This window comes from Hippopotamus amphibius, chromosome 12 (genome assembly GCF_030028045.1).
Source record: "Hippopotamus amphibius kiboko isolate mHipAmp2 chromosome 12, mHipAmp2.hap2, whole genome shotgun sequence".
In the NCBI taxonomy this organism is placed as follows: Eukaryota; Metazoa; Chordata; class Mammalia; order Artiodactyla; family Hippopotamidae; genus Hippopotamus; species Hippopotamus amphibius.
In genome coordinates, this window is record NC_080197.1 from 43,989,075 (window position 1) to 44,014,234 (window position 25,160).

At 42.6% G+C, this 25,160-nt stretch overlaps 1 long non-coding RNA gene across 2 annotated transcripts; it reads left to right on the forward strand.

Annotated features, from left to right (window-relative positions):
• The first annotated feature begins 4,567 nt into the window (after nucleotides 1–4,567).
• On the forward strand, nucleotides 4,568–14,049 carry LOC130833427 (uncharacterized). 2 transcript variants are annotated; one of them, XR_009048479.1, is made up of 3 exons: nucleotides 4,568–4,638; nucleotides 8,757–9,109; nucleotides 13,945–14,049. It is a non-coding gene; the product is annotated as an uncharacterized LOC130833427 (long non-coding RNA). The 2 variants fall into 2 exon arrangements; XR_009048478.1 differs by lacking the exon at nucleotides 13,945–14,049 and adding an exon at nucleotides 9,672–9,764.
• Nucleotides 14,050–25,160: the final 11,111 nt, after the last annotated feature.

The following is a 25,160-nucleotide window of genomic DNA, read 5'->3' on the forward strand; positions in this document are numbered from 1 at the left end:
CCATTAACTTTCTGAGTCTGAAGATAGTACAAAACCCCAAATTCCAGTCCCCTTTTATGCTAAGAAACACCCATCTGATTTCTGGATTTAACTGAATTGCCTAGAGTTAATTGATAATTCCTACAGTTAATTACAAGTTGAACAAAGAAGGAAAAGTAAAGTCCCTTTCAGTATGTCAGTTATCTCCATCCATAATCAAGTAGCTAAGGAGGGAAAAAACACACTTGAACACTCAAGCAACAAATCCTCCCAAAAAGTTCTGACAAACACACCACCAACTTCACTAAGTTGCCTTTGTATGTTCATAACACAAGTTTTTGTCAATGCTTTTCAGATTTTAGGGTAAGCAAGAATCAAATGGAGAGCTTGTTAGAACAGATTTCTGGACCCCACCGCAAATGATTTTGATTCAATAGTTTGAAGTGAGCCTGGGAATTTGCATTCCTAACAAATCCCCCAGGTGATACTGATGCTGCTGGTCCTTGGACCACACATGGAGTAGTTTTACTTTATACCCAGATTTAGACAACATGGAAGAGATGCCCACAACTGCTTTGTTTGAGAATTGATTCTTCTGTCTTTGTCACTAGTATTTACAGCTACTACCTGGGGCTGGGTCCACGTGACCATTTGAGAGACCAGCTGGCCTCCCCACCCCACCCCCAAGCTCTGTTGTGATCATCAAGGCCCTCTGTCTTCATCATTAGTGTCACTGTCACCCATTCAGTCTGTCACAATGAGATTATTGGCCGTGAGGATTTCCGAGAGCCTGAGCTCTGCCTGTCCTTGCTCTTCTGTGAATTGCAAGACATCCAAGGGTCCAAATTTCTCCACGCAGTGATGTACATGCTTGCTGCATATTGGTTTACTTTGCTTTATGCCAGAGGTAAAACAAAAAATCCAGATCTGCAGAAACTAAAGTCATCCCTTAGAATTGCTTTGTAGCTTATTAATTTTATTTTGCTTTTTTCCTAAACTGGGTAGAGAAGAGAACAAACTCACTTCACAGATGAAGGACCCCATGAAGTCCTGAAGCAACTCTCAACACCTCTCCTGTTTTCCACTCCCCTTCAGGAAGTCCAAAGAAGTTTTCCCCCATAGATGCTCAGCGCCAATACAGCACAGGTCTCTCCCCAAGAGTTGTGATTTGTTCTTGGTAGGACACTGGCTTTGTTCAGAGATGTATGTGATCAGCTTCTTTATGTCAAGTAGTCAATCACATCATAACCTGTAAAGCATTGAGCTATAGGAAGCAAGACCCTGCCTCTGCTTTCATATCCACAGCCAGTTAAAGACTCAAGGTATTATATGGGGGGTGGAAGAAAGGAATCACTAGACCTTTGATCTTGCTTCCAGCTAGCTGTAACTTTTGGGAAAGACACTCAACTTCCTTTCCCCTTCAGCTGTAAAATAGGGACTGTTTTAAGTGATCCCCAAGGTCCTTCCTTCTCCAAGAGTCTGTGAACCCATGAGCATACAGACAAGAACCAAAGAAAACACCCTCCTTTCCAACTTACTCTTGGCACAAGTGGTGGTTTTACTCTAGGGAAATAGACCCTCGTGTTGTGTGGGCCATAGAGATGTCGAGCAAATAATAGGACAAGGAAAAGAAATCAAAGACAGAAAAGGCAGACGCCATGCACCATCAGAGGAGAAAGCATTGTTTCTTTTTCTCTTTTGAAATCAATGGAGAAAAAAAAGCAACAAAACCCAAATTTCAGCAACATCAACCAGGAATGGCTCTGTCTGTTTACAGATTCTGTTGCTACAGTAGCAAATGAAAGAAGCCAGCTTCTTCCCAGGGGCTCCTGGGTAGGGACCGTCCATCAAATCACAGAGACACACCCACTATTCAAACTCAATTTGGCTAAAATGACTTTTTTATGAGAACCCATGAGAAAATGGTTGACTTCCAGCCCTTATGTTATCAGAGTTGCTTGACATTGAATTACATGGGCCTGGACTATAAATCTTGACTTCAGACTCACATGCAAGGCATTTGATGTGTCTGGGAACCTGCTGTAAGAAAGAAATTAGCTGTAAAACAAAGTAAAATGCCTGTTCCCATGGGAAGACTCGACAGGACTGCTAATAGATCATGGGTTCGTTTGGAAGACACTTGTTCCTTTGGTCAAACAACAACTAATATTTTAGCTTTCCACTGCCCTGAACAGGAAATATGGTGCTAAGGGCCAGTAGACCGGGTAAAGCATCATATTAATTACACGGTCAGTAAACATTTGCTCGCCCGTGTTTCCTGACGGTCTGAACACTTCCTGGTTGGAGATCAGCGATTCCACTGGCCTCTGTTAACTGTTACTCCTGTATAAATGTCTGGGAAGATGGAGTGTGTTTTCAGGGAGCCCCACAATGAGAGGAGGATGAGGATACAGGGGCTGTTGAGAGCAGCCCATGCCCGCAAACCTGGGGGGAGCGACTCGATAAGGTGATTCGATGGCATTTGGAAATTCTCTTTCCACTTTGGGGAGGGGTGGGGTGGATGTCAAACAGAGGTTCATGTTGATTCTAAAGAAGAGAAGAAGCAAAGCATTCTGGGAAAGAGTGGTAATCAGGTCATAACAGCTGCAGTCTACTCCCCTCCACTTAGAAATCTCTGCTCCAGGGTAACTGCAGAAGATGGATGAAAACGATGCCCCCCTGGCACTGCTCTTTGAAGCAGTGTTTCTCCAGGTGTGATGCTGGACCAGCAGCCTGGACATCCCCTGGGAACTGTTAGAAACGCAGAACTTCAGGCCCCATCAGAAACCCCTGGAGAGGGGCTAGCAACCTGAGTTGAAACAAACGTTTCCGGGCTTCTAATTCCACTAAAGTCTGAGAATTGCTGCAATCAAAGCATTCTCACGTACCCCCTGCATAGCTGCCATGGCAGCCCCAGACCCACACTGTCTGCCGGGACCTCCAAGGCCTTTATGATCTGCCCCAAACCACACGCTCCAGTTATGAATGCCACCTTACTCCTACCTCTTTAAGGCCTGGTTTGATTCCTCTTTGAGGACTTTGCCTAGAAACTTCTGATGCCTGGCTCCTTCACTCACTCATGTCCTGTTCAAACATCACACTTTTTGTGAAGTAGTTCCCACCACAGACACTCCTTCAAGCATCTGCCAACAGACACTGTCCAGCATTGTCGTGTAGCCATGTACCAAGATTGGAGGTGACGTTGTCTATGAGTTCCTTTCTAAGTTGATGACCCTTTCTCCCCACCTAGAGTGCAAAGCCCATTAGAACAGGCATTGGATTTGCTATGCCCGCTCTTCCATACATGTCTCCTACACTATGAAAAAGTCTAGCACACGTGACCTCTCCTCCATGCCTTCTCAAAACCTATTCTCATTGGTCAATTATACTTCCATAAAGCTGGGGGAATAGATTCTCTATTCACATTAAGTTATAAATCAATGCAAATGGAAAGGAGACAAAATATTTACATTAAGAAAAATAAAAATTCAAATTTCAGGTCTCAATAAGTACTGTGTAGTCTTTTAGATACTGGGGAGAGTCAAGTGGGCCCCTAAAATAGCACCCCTTGAGGATCTAAAGAAGAACCTGTCATGTTTTAGATTAGATGTAGCTTTTTCTGGAAGAAATATTTCCTTTAGCATAAGCAGAAGACTGCCTTTTCTCTAAGAAACTGTATCTCCTCTGTGTTTATAGGAAAATCATAATTAAAATTCAGTGCCTAAACTTACTCTATATCTAATTGTCTTCATGGTCTTTTTTCCTCTCTTCCTACTTTATCTTTTCTTTTTAATGTCACTTTTGTATTGCTTTTCTACTTTTTTAAAATTTTATTTATTTATTTATTTATTTATTTATTTATTTATTTATTTATTGGCTGCATTGGGTCTTAGTTGCTGTGCGCAGGCTTTCCCTAGTTGCAGAGAGCCGGGGCTACTCTTCGGTGCGGTGCTCAGGCTTCTCATTGTGGTGGCTCCTCTTGTGGCAGAGCATGGGTTCTAGGTGCGCAGGCTTCAGTAGTTGTGGCTCGCAGGCTCTAGAGCACAGGCTCAGTAGTTGTGGCGCACAGGCTTAGCTGCTCCTCAGCATGTGGGATCTTCCTGGACCAGGGCTCTAACCCGTGTCTTCTACATTGACAGGAGGATTCTTAACCATGGAACCCCCAGGAACCCCACCCTAATTTATCTTCATGTATCTTTCTCAAAGCTTAACATTTAGGCAGAAACTTGAAAGTGAAAAGTTGTGCATCTAAACAAGCCTTATGTGACTCTGAAGATCCAGAAGCCCATTCACAATGTAGCAGGTTGTTTTTTCAGTCTTTCAACAAAAGATGCCTGAACGCCATTACCTTTACCTCCAGCATGGCGTAACTGCTTCCCAGAGGCATCAGAGTCCCTCGCTGCCTGCACAGAGGGAGGAATAACACAGATGACAGTGCGTTTAGAAGGAGGCAGACAGCGCCCGTGCTGCTCCATTACTCTGTCATCAGAGATATGAGCACGAGACTGGGTGCTGAGCCTCAGCCTGTGGAGCCTGATATGAGTTCATGAGGCTGGAATTCAAAACACTAACCAGCTGTGGGAACCCAGAGAGAAGCCTGTCACACTGAATGGTATCCAGATTAGAGCTGTGAGAATTTGGGAAAACCCTTCTCGCTAAGTAAGTTTACTTCTTCATCTTTTTTCTTTCTTAAGTGTGCAGTGTTTGCTAGAATCCTGAACTTAGAGCCACACATATGAATAATGGCAAAAGACAACTCTAAAAATATTTTTGAGGCAATCAGGGAAATGTTAATACTGACTGGATGTTGGATGACCTTGTAATTCTAATTTTTAGGTGTGATAATAGCATCGGGTTTATGTAGCAAAATCGCCATAACTCCTTAGACATGTTTACTGAGGAGTGTAGGGGTAGGATGAAATGATGTCTGGAATTTGCTTTAAAATAATTCGGGAGAAAAAAAAGAGAGAGGGAAAGGAAAAGATTAAAGTATCACAAACTCAGTAATTGTTGAATTATTGGATCAATAGACTATTCTCTCTTTTTATAAAAGTATGTTTGAAAATAAACATAATAAAATTTTATTATTAAAAAAGAAAAAGAAGTAATTCCAGATCGAAGGCAAAGTTATTTCTCAAATAACATGAAAATGTTTTTTCAGCTAAGGATTTTCTTAAGGCCAGCCACTGTAAAATACATAATCTGCAAAGTCAAAAAAATGAGAAATGCATGTTCTCAGGTCTTAAGAACATCCCTCTGTGGTTTATACGTTGATAGGAGCAGGAAAGAAGCTTAAGCAAATGGACCAGAAATTTAAAATGACACATTGCTTTATTTGGTACTTGATTGTTAATTACTGTTCATAGCTGTGGCCGTAATAGGAATAGACCAAGATTGAACTGTTTTTGGGGGGGGGTCAGGGAGAGGAGGGTCCCAGATTTTATGGGAATTTTTCTCACAAGTCCCTGTGTAACTTTCAAGTAACTTCTCTATGCTTTAGTTTCCTCATCTATAAAATCATAGGGTTGCATGATATGAGAGCTAAGTTTTCTTTCAGGGCTGAAAGTGCAAATTCCAGATTACATTAGCAAATCTGCTTCAGTAACATGGGAGATAAAAAAAGGTCAAGTTCTAGATATGAATTGGCAAATCAGGAGACAGCAAATTTATTAGGCCCCTACTGAATTCTCAACACAGGAAACCCAAGTGTAGCAACCTTTGCTCTTAAGAAAATCTAGTTGGCAAATGAAGAAATATAGAAAATAAACAGGTTCCAAAAGCCATTTTAGCCACAGTGTAATTATACCAAGAAAAAAAAAAATCTGCCAACTCGAATATTTCATGCATTTGTTTTCCTAACACAGAAAAGAATGGATATAAATCACCCTTCTTTATGTATCAAGATGTTCTAAAATAAATTTGGCTTTCCTTCACAAAGATTGAAAACTGTATGAAAACATGTATTTCTACTGAAATTAAGTTATTTGAAATGAGAGGACTGAGACGGCAGAACTGAATTTACAAGACCATCCAACCCATTCATTCTCTTATATTCTTCTCTGGAAAGCTTAGCAAGTGTCAGAGTTGCAAATATGTGACTGATTTCAGAAAGATGCCTTATTTGGAGGCTGCATTTGATGTACAGGCTAGAATCCATTTTATTCTGGGGTCTTGCTTTCTGCAACTTGGTGTCCTCCAGATTTCTTCCACTTTTGGCTGCTTTATTTCAAATTTGAAGTTGGTGAACCACACATCATCAAGTCTACAGGACTACTGTTGCTTCCACTGGAACAGTTACTGGTAGATCCCATTATGCACTTTTTTTTTTTTTTTTTTAATAGCTGACTGTGCTGTCCTAAGATTTATATCATAAAAATGCTTAGGCATCCTAGGTCTCCTGTTTCAGTACATGTGTTTCACTTAGATTTACCTGTGCATCTAGAATCTTGCCCTTCTTTTTTCATTCATCCTATTGCTTTCCAAGAGGCATCCATGAAACACTGGGGAATGGTGGCTGAGCAAGAGGAAAAAATCATATTGTTCCTCTGAGAAATCTTGAAAAGAGGAAAGAGAATTTTACTTATTCCGGTGTGCTCTATTAACTTAGCTATCATGTATTAACAAACATAAAAACATGAAATGATGGCATCTATTGTTGACATCTATCAAGGGTTTTGCATTTTGCAAGGCTGTGGCCAGAAAGAAACCTTCTTTTTTTCTTAGAATGATTTTGAAAGAATTTTTCTGAATTCTATATTGCCACTTTCTGATCTTCTAAAGCCAGTTCTTTTCCCCAGTCAGAAAATATTTCTCCAATTTCAAAATGAGCATTAGGGAAAAGAAAAAGATTCAACATACATATTTTCAGGTAATTCTTTGAGAATGGGTACAATTTGATGAAGTTGGTCATAATTATATTTGATTCCATCTAATTTCTGTTTTAGAGACAGCTTATAAAAGTTGTGAGCTTCAGAAAAATTATTTGTGCCAGCAGGTAGAAGGTATACCTTAACTTTTAGCAGTTTTACTACCAAATCTAAAACAAGGAAGTAGTATTGGTTTTTTGAGTTATCTAAATCAGAGATTCTCTTTCTCGACCACTTCAGAATTGCCTGGAGGATTTGTTAAAACACAGATTACACCTCCAGAAAATCTAATTCCAAAGTTCTGGATCAGAGCCTTAGAAACTGCATTCCTGACAAGTTCTTGGCTGATGCTGATATCAGTGCTGCTGGTCTGGGGACCACACGAGCTAAGTATCTGCAGCACAGATGCTTGAATAACAGGGAATTATAATAACTCCATTCTGTTCTATGGAGAATCCATCTAAACATCTTGACAGGTAGGTAGGTTAGAAAGGAGCCTCCATCTACGCATTTTGGAAACCAAAAACTGAATGAAGATAATCCCTGGTATAAACAGAATCACCCCAAGTTTGAGCTCAGCTATAGCAGAGTATAATTGATTCAAAACCAGGTAAGATATCGCTTAATATTCAGTCTAAGGACTTTCATTTGTTCATCACATACTTAGTCCTGGCCATGCACGTACACAAAGCATCAAGACTTTATTTTTTGGTGGGGGGAGTATTTTTGTGTTTTGGTTTGCCCTCCTCACCCAGAGTGTCGCTAGCAGGACAACAAACTTCTAAAAATAATCTGAAGTTTCAGGGTGTGATCTAAAGTTCCACCGCTGGGACCCAAGGAAGCAAGGTTCACCACCTCACTGTGGCCCTTGACCTCTGTGGCTGATCAGTTCTGTCTCTACCACCTCTGGGTCCTCGAACATCCCTGCGGGCCCAGGCTTCTCTTTCCGTCTCTGGAACCTCTGGATGCCTCTTATGCTAAGGCAATGACGACAACAAGCATAAAGGAGTCTTTCAATAGCAACCTCCTGGATCCTGCTTACCCCAGCTCAGAAAGATCTTGCCATTCAAATGAACTGGCATCACAGATGTGATGGAAGAAGGGAGGGATGGGGGGGGCAGGCAGGGGGAGGGGAACTCCTTTCAAAGCTCTCCCTGTGAGAAGAGGCTCCAGGAGCAGGAAGAGGAGGAGCCCAAGGCTAGCTATTTTTACATTGAAATGCAGAGCCCTTTGGTCCCCCCTCCTCTTTCTCTCAAGCCCTCAGAACAACTTGCCAAAGGCATAAATCGCCCAGGCGGTCCCTTCCGTCTGCATTTTCCTTGCGCTCAGACTAGCAAACAAGTACAGCCAAAGCCATGTGGGCAGAAACATGGGCTTTTCCCTCAAAATCTGCAATCTCCTTTCACAAAGCTCTCTTCCAGGATCAAAGTGTCACCTTCCAATTGAGGTCGCTCAGGGAGGGATCCAGGAGGGAAGAGGAAGGAAGATTCCCAACAGTTTGGGGTAGACATTGAATCCTGACACACAAAGGGTCAACACGGCTCCTGTCCCAGCAGAGGGAATAATGCGTGTCTGTGGCGGAAGGCGTGGAGTCACCGCCGTAGGTCCCATGTTGAAGTGGCCAGTTGACCGAGGATGCAGATGGTATTTTAGCAGCTCTCCAGGGGTGGGGGGGGTGGCGGGGGTGGGGGGGGGTGGTTGGGCAGAGAATCATGATAATGACTGTGCCAAGCTAATTGAAGGAAAGAGAACATTAGCCCTGGTGTTGATAGAGGCAAGTCTAGGACAGGACAAAGGCAACTCTCAACTTACCTCTGTCCTACTTACTCTTGCACTAAGAGGGGTGTTATCTGTACCAGGGAAGAGAAATGATGCCTGTGTTAACACTTGTTGCCTCTGTTTTATTTTTAGGCTCTTCCATCAGAGAAAGGAGAGCAGGGCCAGTTGGACTTCAGACCTCAGACCACGCTTGGTTTTCTCAGGTTTCCCTGTACACAAAGGGAAATTTTCCACAGAGGTCCAACCAGGAGGTACAGCCAGATCTTGAAGTGGCCGCTGAGCCTGGCATGTGAGCTTGGTTATCTGTCCCCAGTGGGCCCTGTATCATCACCCATTTGTGTTTCCCATCCTGTTGGTGTTTTTTTCGCTGCTGAGGCAATGCTTAGGTATAAGAGAAAAAAAAAAGAAATATAATCAAGATGGTGTGGCCAAGCAAAGAAAAAGTGAATAGTTTCAAGACCCAAGACATTGTCTCCGGTGAAAATGTAAGTACAATGATAGAATCCTAGCAGTGGGAAGCCATACACAGGACTTCCTGGGCCATGCCTGCCTGCATTTTCCTTATTTTGCGGAGGAAATGCAGCTATTACCTGCAACCCCTGGAAAGTCTGGAAACTCCCATGGCAATCAGTCTAATCAGCTTCAGTCATGAAGAGGGTGCCAGTCGTGCTGGCCACAGGGGAGTCCACCAGAGAGCTCTGAATTCTAGAGAGGGCGACATAGCCAAAGGCACCAAGGGTGCTGGTTTCCACACTCCCCAGACAGTCCCAGACCCCCTACAGCATTGTCTGCCATAGTGTACTAGTTAATATTTTCTTCACAACAATTTTTTGCTTAAATCAAGTCACTGAAACAAACAAACAAACAAACAGTAAATCCTTGTGGAACAACATGGAAGTAGAAATGGAAACCATGATTCCATGGGATATGAGAAGTATGTAAGAAGCTGAAATGGAACTTAACAGAAAATCAGCAGCACTTATACCCTAAACAGAAATCCTTCCTATTCGAGACTCTGAGTCTGTGGCCTGCTTTTCCACCTTTCAGAGGAAGACCCACAAGAGTTAGAGAGCTGATGGGGATGTGTTAGCAGCAAATGGAGATTGTCTATCCAATCAGAAGAACTGAAAGAGGTTGAAAAGAAACCCTACCATGAGATCTAACCTTATTTAGCTTTGTCAGTATCCTAAATAAACCATTTCAAGAAATAACAAAGGCCGTGTTTTCCAAACTTTTTTTTCAGCCGTGATCCACTGAGGAAGTGGGACGTATGTCACAAACGACACAAACACACCCCTATGTATAAATAGGTACCCTTAGCAAGGGTGATGCGCTCTGATACTTTTGTTCTATTTAATTTTAAATACTGGTTATGACCTATAGGTGTGTTATTAGCCACATTTAAAAAAAAACCAAAAACAAATCCACTGCTTTAAACTTTGGGAAACATCTGTTACACTCACGCCATGAACTCATTCAACGTACAAGTCTCCACATCATCCGGTTACCCGAAAACTGCTTCTTCAGCACACTTGATCTACTTTGTTTAAATATTCTTCAGCTTCCTTTTTTTCCTACTAAGATAGGTAATCTCTGTCCTGTGATTGTATGTGATTTTAGCTCAGAGAGGATATCAGATGTGCCTTGTGCTTTACTGCAAAAGATGCACCATAAAAGTATAAGGACTAAATTGAATCTCGGCTCAGCTGAATATCTGGGAATTAAATTTTTTTCTACAAATTTGGTCCTCACAAGGAAAAGGATACTATAATCAGAGTATATCTGTCATGTATGTTGGTGATGAACACAGAAGAATAAAGAGTGATTTCCGCCTTCTTACTGAAGCACCACAAAGCACTTACGTGTCAAAGCTCGTCCGAGGTGGGAAGTAGCTGCCTCAGAAGTGATGCGCACAGTGGACACGACGGGTTGGAGGGGGCCATTCCTGCACAGCCACTGCTCTGACCACGTGGTCACGTATGGAGAAAGGACACCGGGCACAGTTGCACCACTGGCCTTGCCAAAATAAGGATGAAAACTGAAGCATACTTTGGACAACACGACTTTCTTCCAGCATAAAATCCTGGGAGAAGATTTCAACACTTGTAGTTTTATCACTTAGAGAACAATCTCAGGGAGTTTCACCCAGGGATTCTGGTTTTCTGCTTTGTGGAACAACAAATGTAGTGGAATCTTATTTTTAGATTCCTTTGATTGTACACCATTGTTCTTAACTCAAAACACCAGGCATAAAATTATATAAAGGGCAAGAGAATGCAACTGATTACCATTCTGTATTTTATCCCCAAAATAACTTCAGTAACAATAACTCGCATTATGAAATCCAACTCTATGCCATGGGCTGGACTAAGCCCTTTCTTGGCATTTAACTCTTTTAATCCTAATATTAACCCAGTGAGGTAGGTATTATTGTCACCAAGTTGCAGAAGAAGAAACGGGGGCTCAGGGATACATAGTGAATTTTCCAAGGTCCTGCAACTCGGCATCAGACCCACAGCTGGACTTAAGACTGATGCTCTTCACCCCCTCTCTGTATTCTCATTCTCCCTCAAATAACTCAACAAAGACCACAGCATTGGGATAGAGGGTTATTAACACAGCTCTCATATGAGGACTCAGCTAGACAGTAAAATGCTTTACTGAGCACAGGAGTGTAATGACTAAGTGGATGAAAGAGCTTTTACAAAAACCTTCACTCTCTGTCTGTTACCACGGGACCCCTCCATCAGCTTCTGCCCCTGACTTTCCTTCCCCCACCAGCAGACATAAATATGGCAGCTTTCAAATGTTTTAGGAAAGAGGTTCTCAAAATGTGTCCCCAAGATAAGCTGCAGGAGTGTCACCTGAAAACATGTTAGTGCAAATTCTTATATCCCATTTGTTCTAATATAGATTCGATTACTATTTAGGTAGAGTAAGGTCAATAGGTCAGGAGATCATTGGCATTAAAAAGATACTTTGTTATACTATCACAGTTCCTAAGAGGAAGGAGCCTGCCATGCCGTGGGGAATACCAGGGTCGGTCAGGAGACAGGGGCAGGAGGCAAGATCCTTTCTTGTGGTTTCCGCGGGAAGGAACAGAAGAGGCAGGTATACAGATTTAGGATTAGCTAGGTTGAATAAGTTCAGCAGGCTCTGGGGCATAGGAACTGTGCTTAATTGCCAGGTATCTGACCCTGGGATGATTAGGGCAGGTGGGTGGTGGCCCAGAGTGTGAGAGCTTGATAAATAAGGTGATTGGGGCCTGGGCGCTGGCTTGAGCGGTCTGCATTTGAAAGGCATGTGCAAGGGTGTGTTGTTTACTATCTCTAGGAGCTGGCCTGCACCTGGAGGTCCCTCCAGGGTCAGCAAAAATCCAGAGGTCAAAGCATCAGAATACAGAAAGTACAAGTGCGGTTAGTACATCACTGTAGGCCTGCTGATCCAAAACTCTGAGCATTGGGCCAGAGTCTCTCTTTTCACAATTTCTCACAAGTGACTCTGGTGCACAGTACACTTTAAGATCCACAGCTGTAGGATTTACTTTCCTGTGCTCCCCACAGCACAGAGAACAGTAAGTAGGTAGTACAGATCTGAATTTTTCCTTTTCTCAACATTTAGCAACTTTTAAGTATAGACATTAAATGTATATCCATAGACTATTTGAAGAAACTATCTTTAAAGGCATTAAATACACAGGAAGACTTCATATAATACCCTCTTTCTTCCTCTGTATCCCCAAAGCAGCTGTGTGTCTAAATTAGAATAAAGACAATCAAAGTTTTCAATAATGAATAGCACACTGAGACACTTCAATGTACCCTTTACACCTTGGTGTTTAATCTTCAGAATGATCTCAACGACAGCTTTGGGGCCAAAGGCATTAGATGGACTTTAGAGTTTCACTCTAGAAAGGTCCATATAATTTGTTTCTCTAGAATTTTCCATAAACTTTTGAAGCACCTGCTTCTACGTTTGATCAACTACAGAAATTGTGGGTAGTTTTATGTATATACAGAAGCTTATGGAGCCCAACTTGTCACTCTCATAACTTTTAAGTCCACATTTTAAAAATAGATTGATGTTGAAGAAAGAAAAAGACAATATTCATGACCCAGTCCTAGCTGTGCTTTAATTAGTCATATGATCTTGAGCAAGTGAATAAATCTCTCCGGGCTTTTGTTTTTCTCATCTGTGGTGCCAGGGTGCTAGATGAGAGGATATTTCAAAGCACATGTGATTCCATCTATATATAGAGGTAGAGAGAAACTTCTCATGAAAAAATCCTTTGAAGGAGACAATGTATTTTACTACAGTCAAATAGGAATAAACTTTTCTACCTACTCTAAGCTCCAAAATCCTAAGTGCAATTATTACTTGAGACACCTTGGTCTACATGTCTATCTATAAGAGAAGTTATCAATCTTGGCTACACACCAGAATCATCCAGGGACACTTTAAAAATGCCAATGTCTGGAACCAACTCCCAGAGATTGTTCTTGGGTGTGTCTCAAGCACTGGAATTTTTAAAAGCTCCTTGGGTAACTCTAATGTGCAGCCAGTGTTGAGAAGTACTGACCTGTAACAAGCCCTGGAGCATCCTTTAAATCAGAGAAGAGCACAGACATGGTTAGATCTACAGCCATCTGAAAATGTAGGGGGGTGGATGGGGAGGACACCATGAGTTTGGTCTCATCCCTGTAAAGACAGGGACAGTGGGTAGAAACTGATTTCATGAATGATCCTCTGAGACAAGGAATAGAATTACAGAGTGGGTAATAACAATATACTCCCCTCCTCTGGTAGCAATCAGAAAGGTTATTTAGCTTAACGAGTTTGGGGGAAAGCACATCTGCTGAGATGTTAAGTGTTCGCAGGAAGGGTGATAGCAGGGGGGTCTTGTAAGTTCCTGTCTATGTGGGAGTCTGCAGGCAGCAGGGATTCTGGAGGGCTTGCCAGAGCAGAGGAACTACCAGGATTGTGAGCATTTTGTGAGACACCGAACAACACGGGGATCTTTGTGAAATGCCGGCCAGAGGAAGATAGGGATGAGATTTCCAAAGGGCTGAGTTCTTGCATTATGAAGATGAAGGTGAGAACAGTGTCTATGACTCCAGTTCTCTACCCTTCCTGTATCCATATCCTTTACCAGGTAACCTTGTAGTGTCTTCTCACTCTGTCTCTGAGCCTTGTGACTTAGCTGAGCAAATGGGACACAAGTTAGTTGTAGTTTGTAGTTAGCAGACAGGATGCAAGCAGAGCGCTGAAAAAAATCACTTATGCATTTCCATTCCCACTCTTGCATCTCCCCCTTTGCCAGGTGAATGTGCCACCCTAGATCTGCTGACACTCAACTGATCCCAAGACACGTGAGCAAGGCCAGCTGAGGTAGATGGACTCTAGGGTGACGACCAGTGATTCCCACTTCCTGGAGTTCATAGCTTTATGAATTCCCTTCCCTTGAGTGTGAGTGGATACTTTTTTTTCTAACCAACAGAGTATGGTAGAGATTATGGAATGCCACTCACATGACCATATTAGTCATACAAGACTCCATCTCAGTGGAGTCACTCTTGCCCTCCTGCTAGCCTTGAAGAAGGAAGCAGAAATGTGTGCGGTGTCAAGAGACTCATGTGGCAGGCAAATACAAAGGGGGAGGTGTTTAGGAACTGAAGGCCCCACTCCTATAGCTGTAAGGAACTGAATTCTGCTAGTGAACTGAGTAAGTCTGAAGTATACTCTTCCCCAATCAAACTGCCTGATGAAAGCACAGCCTAGCCAGCACTATGACTGCATCTGGTGAGACCCTGAAGCAGAGAACCCAGCTAAGCCATGCTCAGATTCATAATCCACAGAAGCTGTGAGATAATAAGTATGTATTGTTTTCAGCCACTAAGTTTGTGGCAGAAGAATCACCTAGCTGACCCACAGCTTTGTGAACTCAATAAATGCTTTTTCTTGTATTCCACTGAGTTTTGGGTGGAGGCAACTTGCTCTCAGTCATCTCAGCTAGATGCACCAACCCTCATATATGTGCCCAAGCCCAGCCAAGATCGCCAGAGTCACCAAGCTAAGCCAAATAGGACCACAGACACACAAACAACTCCCGCCATAATCTGCCATGTCTAGTGCAGATCATCTGAACCCCATAAACTTGTCAGCTAACTAAATGTTTATTGCTGCATGTGACTGGGCTTCGTGATTGTTACACAGCATTATTGTGGCAATAGATAACTGATACAGTGACAGTGAGGTTGAGTTGTTATTTCCTTAGTTCCCACGGACCAATGAGGCCTTCAGGAAATTGAAAATTAATTGTAATATAACGTGATAAAAGTAAAATTAACTACAACTTGGATATAACTATCCAATATCTCAATGGAGAATTCCTGAAATCTTTAGTCAGCCATACATAAGACAAAACTCTTTGTCTTGGGGCAGTTTGAATATTGTTTTCTTTATCATCTTTTGAATTGTTTATTCTGTTTCTCCCACAGCTATCTCACTAGAATGATCAGTTCTTTGTATTCAGTGTTTAATATTGATTGCAGAGAAATCGGTGTCTGTGATTCTCAAAGTTAATGCTTTATGTACACACACATACACACACACACATACACATACCCCACCACCACCACCACCACCACCACCATTAACTGAATAGGGTTCTTGCTACTGTTCTTTGTATATGCAATCAATGCTATAATTTAAGGTTTTAAGTCTTCCAGTATTCATTATAAATTTCCATTCACCAGCACTACATATCAGGGAATGTCACCTCCAGCACTGCAATGTTACGGACTCTGTTCTATGGTTTCTGTGGGTCTTGGGCTCTTTCTGTATCTAAAATGCATGTACACATTCTCCACTCTGGGAACTGAAGAGATTTATCCTCTCTGATCTTAGTAGGTAAAGAAGAATTTCCAGGTTGATCTGCGCTGAAAAAGAAATGGTATGATGTGCAGCAATGACAAATTTAGAACATTTCCTGCACTGAAACAGTCAATCTTCACTCAGATGCAGCTGCCCTTGGAGTTAACAGAAATTGAATCAACTCTGTGAGAGGTTAAACTAGCCATCATGTAGAGATTATCCCCATCACAGAATATTTTCCTTAATAAACACTGAAACACCAGTATTGCGGCAGAGGGGATTCTGTACTGATTTTCCTGTTGTTTTCTGTTTTGTTCTGTTTGGTTTGGTTGGTTTGGACAGCAAAATGGCTGAAATAAAACCATAGTCAAAATTAAGTTTTGGCAAGGATGTGGAGGAACTGGAACTCTCGTGCACTGCTGGTTAGCATGCCAAGGGCACAACCACTTTGGAAAACTGTTTGGCAGTGTTTGCTAAAGACGAATGAATCCATGTTCACCTGAAAACACAACAGTTACACCCCACGCTTGTGTGGTAATGTTCATAGCAGCACTATTCACAATAACCAACCCTAACAACAAACAAAATCCCCATGACATTTGAATCAATAAATTGTGGCTAATTTACACAATAGAATACTATAGAGCACTTAGAATGGATGAATTTCAAACCACACACACAGCATCACAAACATGTTAAGTTTGTGATGAAACCAGACACAAAAGACTATATTCAGTATGATTCCATTTATAGCAAATAAAAAGCGTAGGCACAATTAGTCTGGGTGCCAGAGGTAAGACAGTGCTTATCTGTGGGAGGAGGGACAGTAGTGACTGGAGCAGGGCATGAAGAAGGTCTGGGGTCCTGGTGATGTTGCTCCTGGTGGCCTGAGTGTTGGTTGCATGAGTGTGTTTCATTTTAAAAAATGCATCAAGCTGTATATTCATGCCTTGTGTATTTTTCTGTATGTGTGTTACACTTTAACAAAAAGATTATATTTTTAAAAAACTGCTTTCTGGTACCAGGACACATCTAATTCAGCATAATCGACTACAATTCCCCTTTGGTAACTTCAAGTCCTTCTAATCTAAGTCTGATGAGCAAACTACTGCTAAAGACCCTACAGAGCAGCAGAGAAAACCTGATTCTATTTCTCTCTTTCCCCCAAATCTGCTTCTCCATCAAAATCAAGAAACTGCTGCCCTTGAGGTTGGGGATTTTGACAGCTCCCCCACCATGCTTGTCAACCAAACCCACGAAAAGAGCCAGCTTTGATACTATTTCAAGGGTTGTGGGGAAATTGTCCTCATAATGTGATGCCGCCTTATCTTGTGCAGATCCCCCGGGCAGGTCAGTTTCCATTCAGTGTGGCACAGCAATCTGTCACCACCTCCAAAGCTTAGACCAGAAAGCGACGTGCCCAGCCACAGCTGCACAGCGGGAGGAGAGAGCAAACCAGGACCTAACGAGAAGCAGCCGATGGATCCAAGAGCACTTTCCACGCTCGGCAGCCCTTGAAACTCCCAGCAACTCCATGAGTCTGGAAATGGTCGTTTTTCCCACTTCACCACTGGGGAAGCAGGGCCAAGGACTTGGCCAGCAGCACAGCTCAAGAGTGACGAACCTTGGTCCAAAGCCCACTGACCATGACCTACCATTGAATTCTCTTTCTCTTGCCAGACCTTCTCATATGAGCCAAAAGGGGAAGGATACCAACACTGTTGGGGTCAGTCTTGGACACTGGAGATGATTCTTCACGATATTCCAGTGGCTGGATTGACTCCACCTGTGCTTGCCATACTGTCACGCTTCCATTTTAGAACTGAAAATTGGATACGTGGAAGTGTATCTTCTGTGTTTCCCTAAGCAAAGCTTTGCCCACAGGCATACAGAATCATCCATTCAGAGGGATCCCCAAATATGTGGGATGCACGCTTTCAGCACAAGCATGGCACAAAAGCCCACAGACTTAACATCTCAGATTCTATTATAATGTTCTACAATGAATGTATTCTATAGGAAGAAGAGAGACCACCAAACTCAGGAAAAGAGAGGCCCAAGGGAGGAAATATTCAATAAAACTACTGAAATGTTAAAGAAGTGCCTCCCACCCTCAACCAGCAGCCTCACCATCACCTGAGAATTTGTTAAACTGCTAGTTATTGGCCCTGCCCCACAGACCAGAGACAAACATCAGAAACTCTGGATGTGTGGTTCAGACATCTATTATATGTTTTAACAAGCCCTCCAGGTGATTCTGATGCAGCTAAAGTTTGTCAATAACTGTGTTAAAATAAAGAAAGCATTAGATAAATATTCAAAGCAAAGCACAGTACACGTTAACCCCAGTTGAAAGGATAAAAGAAAGATTCCCATTACCCTCAGAAGTAGAATACAACAAAACAAAGGAAACAAAATGTGTGTGATAATTTATAAGGAAAAAGAAATAAACCTTAAAACATGAAAGGCAAGTTTTTTTCTTCTCTTGAAAACAGATTTTTACTCACATTTATATTATCCCTGTTGTAAATGTTTTATAAAGAGAAAACCAGGACAGAATCGTTTGGCTGGGAGGTACCTCAAGGGGTAGCTACAGGCAGACATTAGCAGCTATGCATTTTTCCTCCTGCCTTTTCATTCCAGTCGTTTTGATTTTCCTGTCTTTTAATCACCCTTCTCTTCCTTACTCTTTCTTTTTCTTCCCCTTAGTGAGGACTCAGACCTGCCAATAGCATCCCAGGCATTGATTATTCTCCGGAGGTCCTGACGTTTAAGAAGGTGACTTTCCAAATCTGTCCTTCAGATATGGGATCTGTCCTGACCCCATACGTATAAAACTAATACTTACCTATCTTAACTACAGCTGTAACAACTGATTTTATTGTCGCACTTTAAATAATAGCTTCCAACTCAATAGAGCATCAGAAAGTAGACTGCTTTTACACAAAGATTCTCTTTTTAGAGGCTGTGATGGCCTCAAAGGCAAGAATGCTGTCTCTATATTTCTAACACGAGACCTAGTACATGGAGGCCCTCAATAAATAAATCTTTCTTCAATTAATATAGGAGATCTCCCAACTGCACTATAAAGGAAGTGCGGTAACCATCCTCATTTTGAAGATGGAAAGCAGGGTCAAAGAGTATGGAAGTCTTAGCTTGTGCACCGAAAAATACTTAACATGAGCATCTATGTTCAGGCCCGTGTTCATTAACGTGCACCACCAGCCCACCACCGGTTACAGCGATGGAAACCAACCATTGAAAGCAACATTGCAGGAAATGCAAAGCAATTGGCTTCCAATGCCCAGTTCGGCTTCCCGGGCTACTGAGCAGCATGCTCTGCAGTCCAGCTGGGGAGTCTATCTCCCTGACCTCTTGCACCAAGGAATTCCTCTGGTTTCTATTTATAACTTTTTCAATTATGCAACCCTGTGCCTGGGATGGGAGATTTGTTAACATGCTTGAGAATTTGCTGCCCTTCTCTTGAGTTAAACCATCAATCTTTGGACAAGAGACATTTCTCATCCAAGATCTAAGTCCTGGGCAGAACTTTTGGGTGGATATTGAACAGGCCTGTAAACTAGAACCTCCTAAGGACAGCATCACCCATCACCCAGGAGGGAAAAGAAGCAAAGCAAAGCTCATCCAGGGAGTGACTGTCCTAATTTTAAACTCAAAAGGTTTAATAAACACAAACCTCAGAAACAACATAGAGTGAAGTGGGTAAACCAGAGGGCCCCACAATAAGGGAAATGTATTTTAAAAAGCTGGTGTGATGCCCAGGAATTAGCATGTTGAATTAGCAGTACAGCTGTTTCTAATGCAGACTCCACAGACTCCCCGTCGAGAAAAATTAAAGTGTAGAATGTTCTACATCTAAGCCCAGAACTAAAAACCAAGCCAAAATCCCTGGCACGCATGGCAAATATAAAGAAGACATTCGACAGCTCAAATGCCTCAGCATCACCTTCTTGTCTGGCCATAGGAAAGTGGTTATCCTTCTTCCTCCCAGAACCACACCAATCATTTGATTGTTCGTAGATGGTCCTTAGCCTCATCTCCTGGGCTGCCCAATAGACCATGGATAAGTCCTGAAGGCTTTGTTTTTCAGGCTCCTGTAACCAGCTCACTTCCAGCCAGGTTCACCCACAGGGAGACCCTGCAGGAGGTCAGGGGGCAGAAGGAAGGGAGAGGCCAGGCTACTTCCCCTCCTTTTCTTCTGTAGTGTCTCTGGGCCTTCTCCATGGCTTTTGGATCCTGCCAGAGAGGCCCCCTGGGGTTCCAGCTTTTGCTGGTGGCCTCAGCCCCCCAGCTTTAGGGCCATCACCCCCCCCCCCCCCACCTTGTAATTCTAGCCCCACGGGTTTTGATGACTTCCTGCCTTTCCTAATCTCCCCAGCTCTTCATCAGCCTCTATTTGGCATCTCAGATCTTCCATCAACTGTGTGTCCAATTCCCTGTTCTAAATCCCTCTGACTTCAAAGTGGACGAGTTTCTGTTCTGACTGGCCTCTGACTGCTGCAGGCATGGCGTTATGCCACCCAGCGCTGGTGTCAGTGTGGGCTCCCCACCGCAGCATCCCACGAAGAGGTGGTGGAGCCCTCACCCTGACATCCTGTACCAGCTATTCACCACTTGATTCTGGCTGTCTGGTTGGCCATGCAGTATCCTTTCCTTTTGTCACCCTGTTCGTAGCTCTCCCAAAGCTCTGAAATCAGAGGCAAAACACAGCACTGTTGGCGTTTCTTCCACCGACTCATCCTGCTTCTCATGCCCCCAGAATCTGATCTCTGCTAGGAATCAGTAGATAAATTGAAAGCATGTAAGGACTGGAGCTGTTATACTTTAATAGGGGCCTTCAGCATTCAACACAGAATGAGTTTACAAGGGGAATTTCAGCAGAGGCAAAAAGATAAATATTTTAGTGCAAGGAAAACCTTTCTAAGGTACCTCAAATCATACTCTATAAGGAGTTGCCTATTCTAGGGAGCAAAGAAGGTGACCAGTCTAGCCTGAGGCATTGAGCAGGGCAGTTCTGGGGGCAGAAGGATAGAGAGAAACTATTCAGCCACTAACAGCAGCTCACCTTAATTGAGTGCTTACTGCATACAAGGCACTGTCCTAAATACTTTGTGTGTATTATCTCATTTAATTCTGACATTATCACGAGGAACATATTGTTAATCCTCTTTTTTTTTAAACAAATAGGAGAACAGAGTACATAAATTTTCAGTTATTTGCCCAAGATTATATATCTGATGTACAGAGGAGCCAGGATTCAGGGTTTCAGGATAAAACCATAGGATACACGCCCTATCTCCTTGGAAAGTGAGTCAAACTGAGGAGAAACAAAGTAAGAAGTAAGAAAAGCTTTCATGCTATAAATAATAGAACATAAAGCAGCACCTCTCTTTTTTTTTCTGAAGTTTGCCTGATTTTGCCTTTATAGCACATGCTGTGCGTGTTTGTTCTAGGAAAAGCCAGTTACTCAATGGTGGGGACACTGTGCAGAGGTGAGTGGCTTCAAGAGGTGGTGGTGACATAATTAGCAACACGGGAGGGATCTGTGTGTTATCACAGCCTGGTGGTGATTTTTTCAGGCGTGATGACTTTGCAAGGCTGGAGACATGCTTCCTCAGGAAGAGGGAGAGTGACAGAAACATTTCCTCTCTCTGGAGACGGGATTCCGCCAAAGCACGGTCATAAGGGAAAGACTTCGCCGACGCACAATTTAACCCGTAGCCCTAACAACGGTGAGCTAATAACCTAAGTAGAGCTGACAAGCCCTTCTATGCTCAGAATAGGGACAATAATGCACTGAGAGATTTCTGTAGCATTTACTTTGCATGCAAATACCAAGGAAGACACCTAAAACATTAGTAATGATAGGAGAAATAAAGCTATATAGGAAGCACTGCTGTGATTCTAGTTTACGATCTTCTCTCAGATGAAGATGCTGGAGTGTTGCTGAGGGAGGGGAGCTCTTCCAAACCCTTCAGGCAAATTGACAGCAAACCCAATTCAACTGGCATTTAAAAAGGTAAAACTTTGTATGGACTCAATAGCAATGACTGGTTTTAAGAACTAGTACATCTAGGAACTCAAGTGATGCCCACAGAACATTCTGGAATCATAGCCCTTCTTGGTGGACTTCCTTCAAAACCGACTCTGTCACCACAACCCAAGATGGAAAAATGGTGCTTGATGGCTCCAGAACATTTTCTCACCTTCTCAGTAATGCCAGCAGTTAAGACCTTCTATGCTGCCTCTCTCCGATTCCTCCCTCCACACCCCCAAAAGTGCTGAGATGTACCAGGATTGGATAGATGTGGGTCACAAGATCACCCCCATGAGCCTGGGTCATGTGAACACCCTGGGATATTGGGGTGGAGTCAACTCTGCTTAAACCACAGGACCTGATTGTGGAGAAGAAAGGTCTTCAAGGAACATACAAATACTGTTATCAGAAGGAAGAAGAGATACTGGACAGAAAAACAATGGTAAATGCCCACCAAATGGGCAAAGGGTGGATATAAAATATTTTAAAAGTAGATGGGAGAGGAGGCTAGCATAGCAGGTAATTTAAAAGAGAAAAAAAGACAGGAAAAGAGATTATACTTACAATTAGATTTAACAATAGTAGTCAGTAATATTCTTGTTTCAAGAACTATCCCCCAAATTATGTTGAGTTATTTTCCTGCCGAGGACTAAAATTTCTAAATGTGTGGAATTTTTCAAATACTTTTTCCCAAGAGTTATAGAAACATCTAAATCTTCTCACTGTTTTTCAAACAATTACTCAGAAATGGAAATATAATTTTCCAGTATGCTTTTTTTCATGGATTGCAAAAGAGTGGAAACGATGGCATAAGAAATGGGACAAAGGGAAAACATACACTTCCCATTCTCCATTTGTTCTGCGTTTTTCTTTTGCACGGTGTTATTATTGTCACCAGATCCAAAGCAGCTCGGGGCAGGAGTGCGTCTGTTTGCTCTGGCACTGCCCGAGTTATTGTACAAGCCACTTTTGCTTGCTGAGTTCAAGGAACAGTAAATAATAATAATAATGAGAAAGGGCAGTTTGATGGCGTGCCTCCGTGGAAGCTGGGAGGTCACGCGGCAGCTGACCCCCCTGTAAACCTCTCGCTCTGCATCAGTTACAGAGTTGGATGCACATGAGACAAAAAGGGAGGCCCCGCTTTCTTCTTCTTAGTAATATGACGACGCCCTGTGCCTCACAAGAGAAAAGCACGGGGGTGTCTCCGTGTGTTTCTGCCTGTCTGGACGGGGGGGGTGGCAGTGCCAACTTTGCCATAGCTTTCTGCTGTCAGAAAACTTGGCAGCCAGGATCAGTCACAGAGAATTATGTTCAGCTGAAAACACTTTCTCTGTCACATCACCTTAACAACCTTCTGACTCACGAACAGCTAATTCTACCAAGGATACAGGATTTGGAATGACTCTTTTCTGAAGAAGAACACTCCTTACTAAGCTAGATTTATTCATTTTCTTAAGCTGCTCTCAAGGTGAAATCTTACGCAATTCCCAGGGAAAACCCTCTCCTTTACAATGAACCATCAAGAGTTATACAAAATGTGTCCCCCTCCCGTCAGTCGGTTTCTCTATTGAGCAGCGAGAGGTTTGGGCCTCTTTCAATATGTGATAGAGGTGATCAGTATTTCTTGATTATGCAGGTGGTGGGGGGATATTTAACTTGAAGAAAATATGCATTCAAGGAGACCGCCATTCTGTTCTGCCTAAGGAGGGATACATTCGTCACACTGTTGCTAATGACCTTTCAAACATAACCATTTAAAAATTCACTTTGTCTCCATCCGATGGTGGGATTCAAAGTGTTTTGACTTTGGCATTTTTTTTCCTGGTAGAAATTGGGCAGAAGAGAGGCTTCTCCCCCAAAGGCCCTCTCTCTACTCCTGTTGGCTCTGCTGTTACACCTTAGGGATGCTTCTGATTCCTTCAGCTCTTCTGGTTTATCCTCTGCTGGCATGGGGTTCCATAGTAATTGATGACTCTTTCCTGAATGTGTGGGTGCACTGCTTAAGTGGCAGGACAGTTGATTTAGTAATTTATTGGAATGAAAAGTTCTTAGAGACAGTGTATCCAAGGGGAACAGAGCTGTTACGGAAAATAAAAATGCTGCTTCAAAGACAACTGGAATTAAAAAGTCAGGAAGCCTTCTTTCTATCATTTAGGCAGAGGTCCCCATACACCTGATGCCTCCAACACAACACATTTAGATGAGTCACCTCTGAGCTGAGCTGTGGGCTTCAAAGCACCATGTGATAACCTCCGAGAATCAACGCTGTGACAGAAACTGCTAGTTTCAACACAATCATATCCTCTACCTCTTGGGCATATAGACTGTCTACACTCACCCACCTCCCCTGCTATATAAATGGCCATGTGACCAAGTCCTAGCCAATGGAAAGCAAGCAGAGGTGGGATATTTCATTCCCAGCTTGGCCACGAGAACCACCCAAGGAATTCTCCAAGTTTCCTCTTCTCACTTCTGCCATCCAAATGCAGAGAATCTAAAAAAAAAAAGAAAGAAATGGGGACTTCCCTGGTGGTCTAGTAGTTAAGACTCTATGCTTCCACTGCAGGGGACATGGGTTTGATCCCTGGTCAGGGAACTAAGATCCCACATGCCAAGCGTACTGCCAAAAAAAAAAGAAAGCAGAGAATCCAGCCAAGAACTAAGAGGTCCTAGGAGAGAGGAAGCCTGGGTCCCTGAATGACCCTTATACTGGTCAGGAATATCTACATTGTACTTTCTATAAACAAAAAATACACTTTTATTGCATTAAGCTGCTGAGATTGGGGTGTCAGCGGTGTTTTTCATAGCAAGTTAGTGCTCCTTACTCAGACCACCCCTCCCCCAAAAGAAGATTTAGAAAATAGAAAAAATTCTCTATTAAAAGATATTTGCAAGTGCCAGTGGGTCAAAGCTGGCCTGTGGACATACCAAATAATTTATTTCAGAGTGTTTTAAGTATTGCTTTCAAAATTACAAGGTGCTAAACCAATGTCAGTGCTATTATGCCAAGTACCCAATTAAGGTGAAAATCATTTCCTAAATTGCAAAGATATGGTATGGCCCCATAGCATTATCTTAATCATTCCTCTGAGGTTACAGTTCTTCCCAAGGCAACCCTGGTTTCAATGACCATCTAGAAATTAGAGGCTAGTGTTAGAACTGCACAAAGTAGCATCAGTAGGTTCAGAGCTGGCAACAGCAATTTGCCAGTTTTAGTTTATGCTCCTGAGCAATTTATGTTCATCATTAAGAAACAAGATTGGGGATTTTGTAATCACCATTTGACAATCACCACAGTTAATCATCATTCCACTCAACAATCATCAATGGGTGTTAAAACTAGTTTATTGAGAAACAATATGTGAGACAAAATCACCTCTAGGCAAAGACCACAGTAATAACCGTTGCAGGCAAAATCCACCAATGGTTACTAAAATCAATCAGGAATTTCAAGTTCAAGCATCTCCCTCAAGATATTGATCAGTTACAGTGGGAAAAGACGGTAACTTTACAATGGAGAGACTCAGCAGACACAACCTTGACTGAGTGACCAAGGTTAAGTCACCTTCAATAGGACATATCTGCACAATATTCTCCTGATATCA